Genomic DNA, 19,336 nt, shown 5'->3' with positions numbered 1-19,336 from the left:
ATCATCTGAGCCTTCAGTGAGTCGTAACCTTTTTGCTGGTGGAGGGGCTTGCCTCGATGTTAATGGCTGCTGACTGATCAGGGTGGTGGCTGCTGAAAGTTGGAGTGGCTGTGACAATTTCTTAAAATAAAACAACAATGAAGTTTGCTGCGTTGGTTGACTCTTCTTTCATGAAAGATTTCTCTGTAGCATGTAATGCTGTTTGATTGCATTTTAGCCACAGTAGAATTTCTTTCAAAATTGGAGTCAATCCTCTCAACCCCTGCCACTGCTTTATCAACTAAGTTTATGTAATATTCTTAATCCTTTACTGTCATTTCAACAATGTTCACAGCATCTTCACCAGGAGTAGATTCCATCTCAAGAAACCACTTTGTTCATTCATAAGAAGCAACTCCTCATCTGTTAAAGTTTTATCATAAGATTGCAGCAATTCAGTCAAGTCTTCAGGCTCCACATCTAATTCTAGTTCTCTGTTTCCACCACATCTGCAGTTACTTCTTCCATTGAAGTCTTGAACCCCATGAGGGTTGGAATCAACTTCTTCCAAACTCTGTTAATGTTGATATTTTGACCTCCTCCCCTGAATTGCAAGTGTTCTTAATGGTATCTAGAACAGTAAATCCTTTTCAGAAGGTTTTCAGTTCACTTTGCCCAAATCCGTCAGAGGAATCACTGTCAGTGGCAGCTATAGCCTTATGAAATGTATTTCTTAAATAATAAGACTTGAAAGTCGAAATTATTCCTTGATCCATGGGCTGCAGAATGGATGTTGTGTTAGCAGGCATGAAAACAACATTAATCTCTTTGTACATCTCCATCAGAACTCTTGGGTGACCAGGTAGGTGCATTGTCAGTGAGCAGTAATATTTTGAAAGGAATCTTTTTTTCTGAGCAGTAGGATCTCAACCAAAACCCCAAACCAAACCTATTGCTGTCAAGTCAATTCTGACTCATGGTGACCCTGTAGGACAGAGTAGAACTGGCCCATAGGGTTTCCAAGGAGCAGCTGGTGGATTCGAACAGCTGACCTTTTGGTTAGCAGCCCAGCTCTTTAACCACTATGCCACCAGGGCTCCAGGGAAATGCAAATAAGAACTATAATGAGATACCACTTCACATCACTAGGATAGCTATAATAAAAAAGATGGACAATAGCAATTGTTGGATGTACAGAGACTGGAACTTGCTGGTGGGGTTGTAAAATAGTGTAGCTACTTTAGAAGGTCTTTTTGGTAGTTCCTTATAAAGTTAAACATCAAGTCACCATGTGACCCAGCAGTTCCACTCCTGGATATATAACCAAGAGAATTGAAAACATATGTCCATACAGAAACTTGTATACAAATGTTCATGGCAGCATTATTCATAATAACCAGAAGTGGAAACACACCAAATGTCTATCAACAGATGAATGGATAAACAAAATGTGCTTTTTTCATACAATGTGTTGGAAGAAGTATAGCCAGAATTTTCCTTAGAAGCAAGGATGGCGAGACATCATCTCATGTACTTTGGACATGCTTTGGAGGACATCATGCTTGGTAAAGTAGAGGGTGAGTGGAAAAGGGAACGACCCTGAATGAAATGGATTGTCACAGTGGCTGCAGCAGTAGGCTCAAACTTAGCAACAATTGTGAGGATGGCGCAGGACCAGGCAGTGTTTCATTCTGTTGTACATAGGTCGCTATGAGTGGGAACCAACTCAACAGCACCTAACAACAACAGCAACAATTTTATTCATTTAGTGCAGTGATGTGGCTGTGGCATGATCAAGGAACACAGAATGAACATAAAATGGGAGGCTCTGAACCAGAAGCCATAGCTCCAACTGAGCCAGGGTTCATAGTCTAATGACCACTTCTTGTTTCTCCACTGTAGCGTTCTAAATTTGCAAACCTTATATATATATTTTAATAGCAATTGCTGTGGGGTTGATTCTTACTTGTGGTGTGGTACAAATGGTTAAACCACTTGGCTGCTAACCGAAAGCTTGGAGGTTCAAGTCCACCCAGAGGTACCTTGGAAGAAAGGCCTGGCAATCTACTTTTGAAAAATCAGCCATTGAAAACCCTATGGAGCACAGTTATACTCTGACACTCATAGGGTCGCCACGAGTCGGAATCAACTCCACGGCAACTGGTTACATATATTTAGAACGTATGTTCTGAAAGAGTATATAGTAGCTCTGAGTCAAGTATCCTGATTTATACTAGAAGCTGGTTTAGGCGCAGTGCGATTTATTCATCCTTGATACAAATAAGTCACTCATTCACATGTAGATTATTGTTATTTTTAAAATGATAGTCTTGCTATATCACTTCATTAGATTGTTATGGGCACCTATTGTACTTCTTGTTTTTTTAACCTCTCATCCCCCCTGTGGATGTAATCCTATTTGGAAATAGGGTTTTCTTTGTTATGTCAATGAGACCATATAAGTTTATCAGTAGAGATTTGTTAAATGAATTATCCATCGACCTGAAATGCAAAGCACTGCTTGATTAAATTCTGGCAGCACCAAGATTAAGTATGAGAGTTTGGGGTCCAAATTTCTGGTGCCTGTGTAGACACTGCTCATCCCAGCACCCTGTCCATCAGACCAGCTCCTATACTACTTTCCTGTACCATCTTAAGTGACATTTTCTTTGGAGCCCTTCCTGATCCCAAAAGGTCCACTCCTGTGTGATCCTGCTGTGGCTTCTGTGTATCTCACTTATTCCCATACATTACAAATACTGATTTGCTTGTCTTCCAGACTGTACTGTGGATCCCTCAGAGTAAGGAATGAGACATATTCATATTCATATTCCAAGTACCTAATGAAGTGCCTTCAAATATGTCAGGTAATCACTTTATGGATTCCCCTGGTGGTGTAGTGTTTAAGAGCTTGGCTGCTAACCAAAAAAGGTCAGCAGTTCAAATCCACCAGCTGCTCCTTGGAAACCCTGTGGGGCAGTTCTGCTCTGTCCTGTAGGGTCGCAATGAGTCAGAATCGACTGGACAACATACAACAACAACAAACACAGGCAAATTATGAGTGTGACTGAAGTCCCGCTTAATGCTCTGTTTAAACTGAAAGGCATTTTACTTCTTTCAGTCCTTGTTTTGAAGGAAATAACATCTAGAAGTCATACTTTTCCTTAGTGAAATATATCAATACCTCTGATGTAAAATTTTCACATACATATGAAACAACTGGAAGTATTAAGAACACATCTCAATCACTTCAGAAGTGTGAGCCTTGAGTAAAACTATGAAAGTATGTATATCTCTGAAAAGGGAGTTCAGGCGATAATTTATTTTTTATTGTACTTTAGGTGAAAGTTTATAGCGCAACTTAATTGCTCATTCAAAGATTTATACACGTATTATTTTATGACATCGATTGCAATCCCCAAGATGTGACAGCACGCTCCCCCTTTCCATCCCAGGTTCCCTGTCTCCATTTGTCCATTTCCTGTCCCTTCCAGCTTTCTCATCCTGCTTTTGGACAGGAGCTGCCCATTTGGTCTCATATATTTGATTGAACTAAGAAGCACGTTCCTCACGTGTGTTATTTTTTGTTTTAGAGGACTGTCTAATCTTTGTCTGAAAAGTGGGTTTTGGGAATGGTTTCAGTTCTGGGTAAGCACAGTGTCCGGGGGCTGTAGTTTCAGAGGTTTCTCCAGTCTCTGTCAGACCAGTAAGTCTGGTCTTTTTATGTGAAGTTGAATTCTTTTCTACATTTTTCTCCTGCTCTGTCCGAGACTCACTGTTGTGAACCCTGTCAGGGCAGTCATTGGTGGTAGCCAGGCACTATCTAGTTCTTCAGGTCTCAGGCTGGTGGAGTCTGATTTATGTGGTCCTTCAGTCTCTTGGACTGATATTTTCCTTGTGTCTGATTTTCTTCATTCTCCTTTGCTCCAGGTGGGATGGGACCTGTGTAATAAATTTGAGATGAAAACGTGGTCAAATGTAGAAAACAGGATAGCATGTATATTTATAAATACACGTATATATATTTTAATATTTTTTATTAATGGGAAAATTGAGAATTATTGAAGTGTCCCAAGCTCTTCATTCTTCTTCTTCTTCTCTTCACTGTATATACTTTTTCCCTAGGAATTCTCTTCCAACTCTTGATGTCAAATGAGACCAAACAGTCTCACTTATAGGAATTAACCTTAAAGATAAACTTCTGACAATACAAACATACTTCTGCACAAGGTTGTTCATTGTCAGATTGTAATTGCAGAATCATTGGAAACTACTTGTCTTAGTTATCTAGTGCTGCTACAACAGAAATACCACAAGTGGGTGGCTTTAACAAACAGAAAATTTATTCTCTCACAGTTTAGGAGGGTAGAAGTCTGAATTCAGGGTGCCAGCTCCAGGGAAAGTCTCTTGGCTCTGGGGGAAGGTCCCTGTCATCAGTCTTCCCCTGGTCCAGGAGCTTCTCAGCACAGGGACACCAGGTCCAGAGGATTCGCTCCACACCTGGTGTTTTTGTCTTGGTGATAATGAGGTCCCTTTCTTCTCTGCTCACTTCTCAGTTTTATATGTCAGATGAGATTGACTCAAGATAAGATACGATCTAATCCTGTAGATTGTGTCCTGCCTCATTAACATAACTGCCTCTAATCCTGCCTCATTAACATCATAGAGGTTAGGATTTACAATACATAGGTAATTAAGTCAGATCACAATATGGCAGTGACACAATCTGGGGAATCACGGCCTAGTCAAGTTGACACAAATTTTGTGGGGACACAGTTCAATCTATAACACTACCTAAATGCCTATAAAAAACAATGGTACCTCTGCACAAAAAGAGTGAACAATAGTACCTCTACACAAAAAGCATGAGGAAGAACTCTGTGAACTGATATAATCCTGTAACTATATTAAAGATAATTAGATTTCTCACTGTGGAGAAGTGAGTTACAAGTATGGCTACAATGAATGCTGTGGTATTGGACTGGAATCTGAGATACTAATGTTAATTCTTAGTATATATGTAGGTATGTATATAACCCGTAACCCATTGCCATCGAGTCAATTCCGACACATAGCGATCCTATAGGACAGAGTAGAGCTTCCTCATAAAGTTTCTAAGGAGTGACTGGTAGATTCAAACTGCTGACCTTTTGATTAGCAGCCTGAGCTCTTAACCACTGTGGCACCAGGGCTCCATGTACATATATGTGTATGTGTATATAGATAGATGGACACAGAAATATAGATGTGTGTATGCATGAGTAAATATGCATGCATATATTTTCTAGCTCTGTCCACTGTTCCTTATAATTCTCCAACAGAAAACAGAATAGCTGCTGGGTTCCTGGATTTGGAGGACAGTATTTGGAGGAAAGTTCACGTAACTACGAAGAATTTAAGAGGCACCCTTAAAGTTTGTTTTTCTCCTTGGTCCCAATTTTCCCCAATATTTGATTTCAAAAAAATTTTTTTTTATTGTACTTTAGATGCAGGTATACAGAGCAAACTAGTTTTTCATTAAGCAGTTAATACACATATTGTTTTGTGACATCGATTGCCAGCCCCACAACCTGTCAGCACTCTCTCCTGCTCAGCCTTGGGTTCCCAGTTACCAGCTTTCCTATCCCCTCCTGCCTTTTCATCCTTGCCCCTGGCCTGGTGTGCCCATTTAGTCTCATTTTGTTTTATGGGCCTGTCTAATCTTTGGCTGAAGGGTGAACCTCAGGAGTAACTTCATTATTGAGCTATAAGGATGTCTGGAGGCTGTTCTTTTGGGGTTTCTGCAGTCTCTGTCAGCCCAGTAAGTGTGTTTTTTTTTTTTTTTTGGTGAGTTAGAATTTTGTTCTGCATTTTTTTCTCCAGCTCTGTTCAGGACTCTCTTTTGTGATCCCTGTCAGAGCAGTTGGTGATGGTAGCCGGGCACCATTTTTTAGTTGTACTGGACTCAGTCTGGTGAAGGCTGTGGTAGTTGTGGTCCATTAGTCGTTTGGACTAATCTTTCCCTTGTTTCTTTGGTTTTCTTTATTCTCCCTTGCTCCAGATGGGGTGAGACCAATGAAGTATCTTAGGTGGCCGCTCACAAGCTTTTAAGACCCCAGATGCTACTTACCAAAGTAGAATGTAGAACATTTTATCAACTGTTATGCCAATTGAGATAGATGTTCTCTGAGACCATGGTCCCCAGAGCCCTCATCCCAGTAATTTGATCCCTTAGGGAGTTTGGATAGGTCCGTGCAGCTTCCATGACCTTGCCTTGAACAAGTTCTGTTGGCTTCCCTGTCTTACCCTTCACCAAAGTTACCACTTATCTATTGTCTATTGAGTGATTTTCCCTCCCACCGCCTTCCCTGGTAACCATCAAAGATTATTTCTTTTTGTGTGTAAACCTTTGAGTTTTTATAGTAGTGGACTCATACAATATTTGCTCTTTTGTGATTGACTTATTTCACTCAGCATAATGCCCTCCAGATTCATCCATGTTGTGAGATGCTTCGCAGATTTATCATTGTTCTTTATCGTTGCATAGTGCTCAATTGTGTGTATGTACCATAGTTTGTTTATCCATTCATCTGTTGATGGGCATCTTTTTGCTGTTGTGAACAATGCTGCGATGAACATGGGTGTGCATATGTCTCTTCATGTGACAGCTGTTATTTCTCTAGGATATATTCCTAGGAGTGAATATTTGATAAAATTTGTAACCCCTTCCAAATTATAAACGCTTGTCATACAATTCTTAACAATATGTGAATAGCTGATCATTCCGTTCTGCTTCCTTTTCCTCAGGCCCCAATAAAGTCCATAAAAGTTAGTGGCAGTATTTGAGACTGTTACATGGAGAAATGTCTGGTTCCTATAGCTATACTTGCATATGGAAAAATGACATACATACAAGGTTATTCACATATTTTTGGGGGGGATACAGGTCAGTCCATAACAAGTTGTGATTTATAGCTTTCATGCCTCTTTCCATATATTCTTTTGTGTGTGTCAAATAAGACATTAAAGAAGACAAGGGATGGGGGGGTGAAATAAACTACCCATGGTTAGTAGCTTGTGATACAGATTGAAGAAATGAAAAGTAGAAAGAAAATAGCATAATACAGAAGGGATGTTTTGAGAAAGAGGTGACCTAAGTGAGAGAATTTAGAATGATGAGGACTGAAAAAAGACTGGTCATTACCTTGTAACCTTGGGCAAGTGCGTTTGGTCCTCTGGGTTCTTAGCTATAGAAGAGATAGTTCTACAGGATGTCCTGTCAGGTCCCTTCCACCGCTCATATCCTATAGTTTTATTACCGTGGTTCATGTATGCATTAGTATCCTTGGGTTGCTGTGATAAAAGACCACAAACTAGGTGGCTTAAAACAACAGGAATTTATTGTCTCACAGTTCTGAAGACTAGAATTCTGAAAGCAAGTTGTCTGCAGGACTGTGCTCTCTCTGAAGGCTCTCGGGAGATCTTTCCTTGCCTCTTCCTAGTTTCTGGTGATTCCCAGCAATTCTTGGTGCCCTTGGCTTGTAGACATATTGCTCTAATCTCTGCCTCTATCTTCACATGGCTCTCTTCCCTCTGTGTCTGTCTCTTCTCCTCTTTTTATAAGCACACTAGTCATAATGGATTAGGGCCTATCCGACTCCAGTATGAGCTCATGTGAACTTAACTAATTACATCTGCAAAGACCTTGTTTCCAAATAAATCTGCATTCACAGGTACCAGGGGTTAGGACTTCAACATGTCTTTTTGAGGGACACAACCCATAACAATGTGTTTCCTATATATTTTTCCATGTTTAAAAATATATAGCATTGTAAGCAATTAAATATTGTATAAATCATAAAATTTATGTGATTATTTTAATTTTAGCTCATTTAGATTAATATCTTAATATCTTCAACCTTTTTTTGTAGTGTGTCTTCTAATCTGAAAGAGTCTTCCGTGAAAACTTCACTTTTTAAAAATAAGTAATGTCATCTGTTTTCCTAAAAGACTGAAATATGGGGGCTGTCATTTTGAGGTAAGTATCACATTTTGTATTTCTAGTTATTTACATTATTTTCCACAATTTAAATATAGAAGAAAAATATGAATATTGATTATCTCAGAGATTCTTAATCTTTTAATTAATCTGTGTGTGGGGGAAAGAAAGGAAATTCTAGGCCTTGGTTTAGGATAGTCTGGTGTTTAGTTTCAAGGAGAGAGGAGAGATCAGTAGGGCTGAAAGCTTTTTAGAGAGGTTAATTGTAAACTCAAGAAACATTTTTGGATTTGATGGTTAGGAGTTCATTTGGCAGGGTAGATTTCAGAGGTAATTTGGCAGGGAATGTAGAAGAAAGAAGTCACAAACGAATCTTACATTTTGAGTTCCAGTGGCTGGAAGTATGATGGTGCCATGAACCACAGGAAACACTAATATTAGGGGGAGAGTGGGTGCGACTGTAACATGTCTGTTACAGACATTTTGATTTTTGAGGTATAGGTAGGACTTTTGGAACATCTCTGTAGTTGTGGAAATACGAGACTGAGACTTAAAAAGATAATTTAGGGTCTGAAGATAGGGATTTTGGAATAATTCACTAGAGGTTGTAGTAGAGCATAAAGAGGAAAAGGTAAAGCACAGAACTTTAGGAAATGCTTATTTTAAATGAGTGACTTAAAAAGAATCAGTAAAGGAAAAATAAGAAAGGGATATCAGGATAATGCAGTGTCTTTCTCTGAAGTACAGTAGTTTCAAGCAGAGGCTCTTCAGACAGATAAGATGCTGTAGAATGATCAAAGAATCTGGTACTCTAGAACAGGTCATTGAATTTTGATTAATTAAAAGGTTATTGACAACTGAGAACAGATCAAATAGGCAGGACGAATTGCAAGAGGTTAAGAAGTAAACTGAGAGAACAGATTGAGTAGACAGGATGAATTGCAAGAGGTTAAGAAGTAAATGCTTTTACAGAAATATACAGCATGAAGAATAAAACAATGTTTTTCAAGAATTTTAACTGCAGGAAGTGAGACATTGTTCATTTTTTATTTTTTACCTTTTTTTTTTTTATTGTACTTCAGGTGAAGGTGTACAGAACAAATAGTTTCTCATGAAACAGTAGTACACATACTGTTTTATGACATTGGTTACAACCTCACAACATGTCAACCCTCTCCCTTCTCGACCTTTTTTTTTTTTTTGGTGAAAATATACTAGCCAAAGATACACCATTTCAAAACTTTCTACATGCACCGTTCAGTGACATCGACCATGCTCTTCCAATTGTGCTGCTATTCTCCCTTAAGATGAAGGCTTACAGAACAAAATAGTTTCTCATTTAACAGTACACATGTTGCCCTATGACAATGGTTAACAACCTCACAACACACCAACACTATCCTTACTCAACCTTGGGTTCCCTATCACCAGCTTCCCTGTCCCCTTCTGCCTTCTGGCCCTTGTCCCTGGACTGCTGTACCTCATTAGTCCCATTTGGTTTTTTTTTTTTTCAAAATTAAAAACTTTTCTTTTTTTTTTTTAATTGTACTTCAGGTGAAGGCTTACACAACAAATAGTTTCTCATGAAACAGAAGTACACATATTGTTTTATGACATTGGTTAACAACCTCACAACATGTCAACTCTCTAACTTCTCAACCTTTTTTTTTGGTGAAAATACACATAGCCAAAGATACACCATTTCAAAAATTCCTGCATGCACAGTTCAGTGACATTGACTGTGCTCTTCCAATTATGCTGCTATTCTCACTTAAGATGAAGGCTTACAGAAAAAAGTAGTTTCTAATTTCACAGTTACTACAAATGTTGCCCTGTGACAGTGGTTAACAATCTCACAACACATCAACAATATCCTTACTCAACCTTGTGTTCCCTATCACCAGCTTCCTTGTCCCCTTCTGCTTTCTGTCCCTTGTCACTGGACTACTGTACCTCATTAGTCCCATTTGGTTTTACGGGGCTGTCCACTCCCAGGCTGAACAGTGAACCTCGGAGATAACTTCACCACTGAGCTAAAAGGGTGTCTGGGGGCCATACTCTTAGGGTTTCTCCAATCTCCTTTAGGCCAGTAAATCTGGTCTTTTTTTTGTGAGTTAGAATTATGTTCTACATCCTTCTCCAGTTCTGTCCAGAACCCTCTGTTGTGATCCTGGTCAGAGCAGTCAGTGGTGGTAGCCAGGCACCATCTAGCTATACTGGACTTAGTCTGTTGGAGGCCTTGGTAGCTATGGTCCATTAGTCCTTTGGACTAATCTTTTCCTTGGATCCGAGACAGTGTTCATTTTGTGGAGATAGCCACATCGGCGAAGAAATTTTAAACTGGCAGGCAGCACATTTTAGGTAAAAGGGAGTGATCCATTAGAGTAGTTTGAATATGTGATTAGGTTAAAATTAGGTAGAGTGGTGAAGTGTTCTGGGGAGATAAGAAGGTTTAAGATCAAGGTCATGGGCAAAGGACTTAAAAGAGAGTAGTCACCTTTCTACTTAGATACTAGAGGAATAGAAGACAGGGTGAATCAAAACACAAAGGAATTTTTAGGCAAAAAGGAAGAAAATTGAGACTTTTTATCCTACTTTTAATAAAGTAGGAATTGAAATAATCCATTAGTCATCCCTAGGTGGCTCAATTGGTTTGTGATCATCTGCCAACTTAAACGTTGGTGCTTTGAACCCACCCAGCGGTACTGCAGGAGAATGGTCCAGTGATTTGTTTCCAGCCAAGGAAACTCTATGGAGCAGTTCTGTTCTGGGTCTCCATGAGTCAGAATCAACTCAATGGCAACAGGTTTTTTTTTTTTTTTAATACTAGATATGTAGTTAATCAGTAATGGGGTTGGGATCCTGGAAGAAGAAACATTTAGGAAAAACATTGTACAGTAATTACTAAATTTACTAAATGTTTATTAAACCCTTGCTTTGTGCCAGGCACTGTTATAGACAAGATCACTGTTCTCATTGAGCTAATCATTGAAGGGAACAAGAAAAATACCAAATAGTGATGTGATGTGAAGAGAATTAAAATAGAGTAGTTGATACAGAGTGACGCGTTGGCTGCTGTCTGAGGAAGTGACATTAAGGTAAGGTGTGAATGACAAGAATCTAGCTGCTTGAAAGTCAAGCTAGTGTAAAAATTCAAGATGGAAATGAACTTGATATATTTGAGGAATAAAAAGAAGTCCAGTGCATCTGGAACAGGAAGGTGAGGACCATAGTGTCCTAATATGAGGCTGAAGAAGTAGGTAGGGCCAAGCCATATAGGTTCCTGGCCATGGTAAGGAGTTTGGACTCAGAGAACTCGTGGGAGCTTTTAAGCATAAAAGTTTCATGATATATGTTTTAAAAATTACCCTGGTTGCTTTATAGAAAATGGATTATATGGGGCAGAAGGAAAGCCCAGGAGGTCAGGTAAGAGGCTGTTGCAGTTGACCAGACCAGAGATGATGATGAAGAAACTTAATATCATCACCAGGACAGAGTAGAAAAGATATCTGAGCAAAAGTAAAGAAAGACCAGTTTCAAAAGCTAGCATGACTTGGCAGGCACTGTCAGTTTAGCTAGCAAGACCTTTTAGGTGGAAATGAGAAATTTGACATTGGTGATTAAAATACTGTTTATGGGATGTAGGCTTGATGGAGGGGATATGCCAAGGGAGTGGAGGTCATGATTGATTTAATATGTATTTACTGAGTACCTACTAATATACCAAGAACTGTGTTAGGTGCTAGGATAAAAGAGAGAACAATAACAGCCCCTTTTCTTACGGAGTTGATATTTTACTGTGTGTGGGGGGGAAATGATGAACAATAAATAAATATATAATGTGTGGGATGGTCATGAGTGCTGTTAAGAAAAAAAGATATTAGGGAAAGGTAGACATTTAAGGGGAAGGATAGGCTTGCTATTTTACATGATGTGGTCAGAGAAGCCCTCTCTGATAAGGAGACTTTTGAGTTTACAGCACTAAAGTAAGTAAGGGAACAGGCCACGTAAATATTTGGGATGGGGGTGGGGGAGCATTCCAGGCTGAAGGAACTTAAATACAAAGGCTCTGAGGCCAAACTGTGCTTGATTTGTTCTAGGTAAGAAGTAAGAAGGCCAGTGTGACTGGAATGGAGTAAGTGAGGGAGGGGGTAGTAGGACCTGACATCAGCATGGTGAAGGTGGTGGAGGCACACGTTAGGCCTTTGGATTTTCCTCTGTGTGATGATGGGGTTGATGATCAGGGGAGAGAATGTGGAAACAGAGAACAGGAAGGCTGTGGCTGAGATGTAACTTGTGGCTAAAGAACTGTGTTGAAGTGCCTGAAGGTGACAAGATACAGAGGTGTAAAATAAATCAGGTTTTTGAACACTACAGGGAAGTGGGAAGAGTATAGAAAGGTGAGTTGGAGGCACAAGGGCCTGTGGATCCTGATGAAAGAGTTTATTTGGTTTTATAACATACCTTTGATTTTGAGCAGGCCTCCCTGGGTGGCACAAATGGTTTGCCCTCAGCTACTAACCGAAAGGCTGGCAGTTTGAACCTGCCTGGTGGCTCCATGGAAGAAAGGCTTGGTGATGTACTTCCATGAGATTAACCAAAAAAATTCCAAACCAGTTGCCATGAGTCAGTTCCGATTCATGGCTACCCCGTGTGTTTCAGAGTAGAACTGTACTTCATAGGGTTTTCATGGCTGACCTTTCAGAAGCAAATTGCCAGGCCTTTCTTCTGAGGTGCCTCTGGGTAGGTTCAAACCACCAATGTTTTGATTAGTAGCCCAGCGCATAAATTGTTTACTCCACTCAAGGACTCCTTCTGTAAGATTACAGCAATTGAAAACCCTATGGAGTGCAGTTCTACTCTGACACACATGGGATCACCATGACTTGGAATCAACACTACAGCAGTGAGTTTGAGTTTTGTTTTGTTTTTGTTTTTTTGGTTTTGATTTTGAGCAGTGAAATGTTTAAGTATATTTCCTTAAAAGACTGTTTATCATAGATTGTTTCCTAGTAGTTTTAGAAGCCACACGAATCCTTATGCTGTGCTACAAGGTCTTGAGCTGGTGAAGAAATGTCTTCTAGTTAAATTTTATTGAGAGATTATCACAAGAATTAAAATTCTGGGACCTTAAAAAGAAATCATAAGAATGCTTTGCCAGAAATGTTACTGTGTGTAACTTTACTATGATACACAAAGTAGCTTTGCTTGGCTCAGAAGAAACTATGCTTTTTGATTATTAGGCATGAATAACTATAATATTCTCCTAGGATTGGACAAAATGATTAAATGTGTTAGATTTTTTTTTTTAATTTATTGTACTTTAGGTGAAAGTTTACAGCTCAAGTTAATTTCTCATACAAAAATTGATGCACATATTGTTATGTGACATTAGTTGCAATCCCTATAATGTGGCACACTCCCCCTTTCCACCCCAGGTTTCTTGGGTTCATTCAACCAGTTCCTGTCCCTTCCTGCCTTCTCATCTGCCTCCGGACAGGAGCTGCCCATTTGGTCTCGTGTGTCTGCTTGAACTAAGAAGCACAGTCTTCACAAGTATTATTTTATGTTTATAGTCCAAGCTAATCTTTGTCTGAAGAGTGGGCTTCGGGAATGGTTTTAGTTCTGGGTTAACCTCCGAGATTGGAAATTTTATAAGGAGCTGGAGAAATTTCCATCTTGGTGTTACAGTGCATGTCTGTGAATAGGTGGGAAAAGATGTTTCCTGTTCAAATGGATGATAGACCAATAAAAGATACTGAAGGAAAAAAATGTTGACAGGATTACAGCTCCTGCAGAGAGGTTTTTGAAGTTTTGTAACTTCTCTGGAATAGTTTATTAAGATAGAAAAATTTGAAGTAGATCATATTCATTGTCTTCAATATTGTAATTATGCTTTTCCTTGGTAAATGATGTGTTTTAATTTGAAAAAGTTAGAAGCTTCTTATCATTTTACAGGAACGCTATGGATAAACAGAGTGATATAGTTTAAACTTGCCTTCCAGTTTTTACTAGTTCCTCTTCCTCCAGTTCTTTATCATTCTTTGCCTCGGGGTTCTTTTTCTTTAATATGAATTGGATATTTATGCAATAAGAAAAAAGTGTTCATAAAGATTATATTGTTGACCTGCCTACTGTTTCTGGTCCTTTGATGATGTGATGTGCTTTTGCTTTTACTCAGAAAATAACTGTGGTCAGGTTGTCATATTGTCTACCATAGACAGTAAGATATCGTGAAAGAAATTCTGACTGCGTAGCATGACCTTTCAAAACTTTTCTTTGCTGCAGGCATCTCATTTAGCCTTTTGACTGCCATATGACAGAGGAAGTAGTAACATAAAGGGCAGTATAAATGGCTGCCTTGTTGATTTCAGTACAGTTTTCTAATATAAGAACATGTTAAACAGTCACATACGTTATTAAATATCATAGTTTTGTTTATGTGGAGGATTACTAGTTTTGTGCATAATATACAGGATACATTTTAAGTGTAATTTTATAAAATTTGTAGTGTTTAAAATCTAAAGTAGATAATCACTTATAGTTATTCTTAAAAAGGGATCTAAATATTTGATTCAACGTTTTAATGATCATTAATGAATGGAGGTTATTATATGTAGTTCATGATTACAAATCCACCATTTTCATGGAGAAAGATTTTAAAGCAACCTTTGGGGGTGCTTTTTGCTGTTCCTGAGCACCCAAAAGAGGCTTCTTTAAAACTGTGTAGGGGCCTGGGGAACAATAAGCACCAGCCTTATTTTAGTCTTTATTTTCCATTGACAGCTTAGCTCTGTTGTTGTTGTTAGGTGCCATCAAGTTGGTTCCAACTCACAGCGACCCTGTGTACAACAGAACAAAACACTGCCCAGTCCCGCGCCATCCTCATAATCGTAGTTATGCTTGAGCCAGTTGTTGCAGCCGCTGTGTCAATCCATCTCATTGAGGGTTTTCTTCTTTTTTGCTGACCCTCTACTTTAGCAAGCATCATGTCCTTCTCCAGGAACTGATCCCTCCTGATTACATATCCAGAGTATGTGAGACATAGTCTCGCCATTATTGCTTCTAAGGAGCATTCTGGTTGTACTTCTTCCAAGACAGATTTGTTCCTTTTTTGGCTGTCTATGGTATATTCAGTATTCCTCCCCAGTACCACAATTCAAAGGTGTCAATTCTTCAGTCTTCCTTATTCATTGTCCAGCTTTCGCATGCATATGAAGCGATTGAAAACAGCATGGCTTGGGTCATGCACACCTTAGTCTTCAAGGTGACATCTTTGCTTTTTTAACACTTTTAAAGAGGGCTTTTGTAGCAGATTTGCCCAGTACAGAGCGTCTTTTGATTTCTTGACTGCTGCTTCCATGGGTGTTGATTGTGGATCTGAGTAAAATGAAATCCTTGACAACTCCCATCTTTTCCTCGTTTATCATGATGTTGCTTATTGGTCCAGTTGTGAGAATTTTTATTTTATGTTGAAGTGTAATCCATACTGGAGGCTGTGGTCTTTGATCTTCGTCAGTAAGTGCTTCAAGTCCTCTTCACTTTTCAGCAAGCAAGGTTGTATCATCTGCATAACGCAGGTTGTTAATGAGTCTTCCTTTAATCGTGATGCCGAGTTCTTCATATAGTCCAGCTTCTCAGATTATTTACTCAGTATACAGATTGAATAAGTATGGTGAAACGATACAACCCTGATGCACACCTTTCCTGACTTTAAGCTACACAGCATCCCCTTGTTCTGTTCGAACGACTGCCTCTTAGTCTTTGTACAGGTTCCTCATGAGCATTATGAAGTATCCTGGAATTCCCATTCTTCGCAATGTTATCCATAATTTGTTATGATCCACACAGTCGAATGCCTTTGCACAGTCAGTAAAACACAGGTAAACATCTTTCTAGTATTCTCTGCTTTCAGCCAAGATTCATCTGACATCAGCAGTGATATCCCTTGTTCCACGTCCTCTTCTGAATCTGGCTTGAATTTCTGGCAGTTCCCTGTCGGTGTGCTGCTGCAGTCACTTTTGAATGATCTTCAGCAAAATTTTACTTGTGTGTGATATTAATGATATTGTTTGATAATTTCTGCCTTCGGTTGGATCACCTTTCTTTGGAATAGGCGTAAATATGGATGTCTTCCAATTGGTTGGCCAAGAAGTTGTCTTCCAAATTTCTTGGCATAGACAAGTGAGCACTTCCAGCGCTGCATCCATTTGTTGAAACATCTCAATTGGTATTCCATCAATTCCTGGAGTCTTATTTTTTGTCAGTGCTTTCAGTGCAGTTTGGACCTCTTCCTTCCGTACCATCGGTTCCTGATTATATGCTGCCTCCTGAAATGGTTAATAGAAACAATGCTGGAGATTCATTCCTGATCATATGCTACCTCCTGAAATGGTTGATAGAAATGATGCTGGAGATTGCATGATAGAATTTTGCAAGACCAGCGGCTTCTTCATTGCAAATACCTTTTTTCAACAACATAAACGGTGACTATACACTTGGACCTCACCAGATGGTATACACAGGAATCAGATCGGCTACATCTGTGGAAAGAGATGATGGAAAAGCTCAATATCATCAGTCAGAGCAAGGCCAGTGGCAGACTGTGGAACAGACCATCAATTGCTCATATGTAAGTTCAAGTTGAAGCTGAAGAAAATTAGAACAAGTCCACAAGAGCCAAAGTATGACCTTGAGTATATCCCACCTGAATTTAGAGACCATCTCAAGAATAGATTTGATGCACTGAACACTAATGACTGAAGACTAGAAGAGTTGTGGAATGACATCAAGGACATCATACATGAAGAAAGCAAGAGGTCGTTAAGAAGATAGGAAAGGAAGAAAAGACCAAAATGGATGTCAGGAGAGACTCTGAAGGTTGCTCTTGAACGTTGAGTAACTAAAGCAAATGGAAGAAATGATGGAGTAAAAGAGCTGAACAGAAGATTTTAAAGGGTGGCTCGAGAAGACATAGTAAAGTATTATAATGACATGTGCAAAGATCTGGAGATAGAAAACCAAAAAGGAAGAACACGCTTGGCATTTTTCAGGCTGAAAGAACTGAAGAAAAAATTCAAGGCTCATTATTGCAGTATTGCAGTTCTACAGGGAAAATATTAAAACAACTCAGGAAACATCAAAAGAAGATGGAAGGACTATACAGAGTAGGTATACCAAAAAGAACTGGTCGAAGTTCAACCATTTCAGAAGGTAGCTTAGCTCTGTAATGTGCTGATTTATTTATCATTCAGCAAATAGTTATTGTGGGCCTATTGTGTATCAGACATTGTACTGAACTCCACAGATGAAAGAGCCATCCCTGTCATTCAGGAACTTACTGTCTAGATATCAGCAAGGGTGGCAAGATCACAACTCCCCACTCCAGCTGCTACTGTCACTTTCCTCCTAGACTTTAGAGGTGAAGGAAAGGTTATAAGGAGAAGAAGTGGGGGTATGAGAATGGTCACTCGGGATCCCTATCCCTTGGATAGGCTAATGCAGGAGGAGGAGCCAGCCGCAGGTGATAGGAAAAATCTGGAGCTTGAGCTTGGTTATTGCCAACACTGAGGTAAGGGACAGAGTGATATGGGGAGTGGGTTCCCTTCAAATAGGTTCTCTGTGCCAGGAGCCCTGGTGACGCAGTGATTAAGCGCTCAGCTGCGAACCAAAAGGTCGGTGTTTCTAACCTATTAGCCGCTCCTCCGGAGAAAGATGTGGCAGTCTGCTTCTGTAAAGATTTCAGCGTTGGAAACCCTATGGAGTAGCATAAGGTCACTGTGAGTCAGGATCGACTCGATGGCAGTGGTTTGGTTTCGTTTTATGCAAGGTACTGTCTAGGGGCTTGATATATGTTATAACTGTTAATCTATTTAAAAAAAGTGGGTGTGAAATTTAGCATATATACAGAAGAACACGTGAAAAATGTATACTTTAAGGGACAATAATAAAAATAAAATAAAAACCCTGTGTGTAACAGCCTGCTTCTTCCCCAAGAGACATTTGGCTCAATTTTGTGTTATTCCCTTGCTTTTCTTTATAACTTTACCACGTATTTGTATCCCTAAACAATATATTTAATTTCCACTGTATTTATACTTAAATATATGTAATCATATTGTATCTATATTTGTTTCTTTTACTTAACAGTATTCGTAAGGTTCGTTCATAGTGATGTGTGTAGCTATTTTGTTAATTTATCATAAAATAGTCAGTATAACTTATTGGTCCATTCTATTAATATACTTAGTTTTGCTTATGGAAAATTCCACTTTATATACTCAAGTATTTGTCTCTGATATCCTTGGGTAAGATTTTTCCTGGATATGTATTTGGTGTTATGGGTTGAATTGTGTTCTGAAAAAGATATGTGCAAGTCCAAACCACTAGTACCGTGAATGTGACTTTATTTGGAAATAGTCAGTGCAGTGTAGTTAGTTAAATTCGCATGAGGTCATATTAAAGTAGGGTGGGCCCTACCTCCAATATGACTAGTGTCCTTATAGAAGAGAAGATAATAGAGTCAGGGAGACAGGCACAGAGGGAAGATGGCCATGTCAAGACAGAAGGAAAGATTGGAGTTAGGCTGCCATAAACCAGGGAACACCTGGGGCTACCAGAAACTGGAAGAGGCAAGGAAGGATCTTCTCCTAGAGGCTTTGGAGGGACCATGGCCCTGCCAACACCTTGATTTTGGACTTCTAGCCCTCAGAACTGTGAGAGAATAGATTTCTGATATTTTAAAGCCACCCAGTTTGTGGTACTTTGTTATGGCAACCCTAGGAAAACTAACACACCTAGTTATGGAATTTATGGGTTGTTAGGTAAGCATTTGTTCAACTTTGCTAGGTAACAACAAACTCTTTTTGGGAGAGGTTGAATCAACTTATTATCCCACTGGCAGTGATCAATGAAATGTTATCTCATTGTGATTTTAATTGATAGTTCTACAGTTAGGCTGCTAACCAGAAGGTCAGCAATTCAGATCCACCAGCCCCTCCTTGGAAACCCTGTGCAGCAGTTCTGCTCTGTCCTGTAGGGTCGTTATGAGTCGGAATCGACTTAACAGCAATGGGTTTGATTTTTTTTGTTTTTTTATGACTAATGAAGTTAAATATGGGTTATTGGGCTTCTGTGAAATTTCTATTCAGTTATTTTGCCCATTTTTCTGTTGCGTTCATGTTCTTTATTCATTTTCACACTAATTTATAAAAACTTTTTTTCCCCTATGTTTAATTAATTAATTTTTTTTTAATTGTACTTCAGGTGAAGGCTTACAGAACAAATAGTTTCTCATGAAACAGAAGTACACATGTTGTTTTATGACATTGGTTAACAACCCCACAACATATCAACCCTCTAACTTCTCAACCTTTTTTT

General features: G+C 39.2%; 1 protein-coding gene across 3 annotated transcripts in view; it reads left to right on the top strand.

The window, feature by feature from the left end:
* Positions 1-1,518: 1,518 nt before the first annotated feature.
* PIK3CB (phosphatidylinositol-4,5-bisphosphate 3-kinase catalytic subunit beta) overlaps positions 1,519-19,336 on the top strand; it is a 172,440-nt gene continuing 154,622 nt past the window's right edge. The window contains exons 1-3 of one of the 3 annotated variants that reach the window (XM_023736020.1): positions 1,519-1,556; positions 7,890-7,996; positions 10,904-11,055. The gene's annotated coding sequence lies outside the window, so the exon portion shown is untranslated. Of the gene's footprint in view, positions 1,557-2,785; positions 2,847-7,889; positions 7,997-10,903; positions 11,056-19,336 lie in introns of those variants that run through there. The other 2 variants (XM_023736019.1, XM_023736021.1) reach the window with 2 other exon arrangements.

The sequence above is a fragment of the Trichechus manatus genome, unplaced genomic scaffold (genome assembly GCF_000243295.1).
Source record: "Trichechus manatus latirostris isolate Lorelei unplaced genomic scaffold, TriManLat1.0 scaffold00084, whole genome shotgun sequence".
Lineage (NCBI taxonomy): Eukaryota > Metazoa > Chordata > Mammalia > Sirenia > Trichechidae > Trichechus > Trichechus manatus.
The sequence above is the reverse complement of the archived record's forward strand: the minus strand, read 5'-3'. Positions and strand labels throughout refer to the sequence as shown.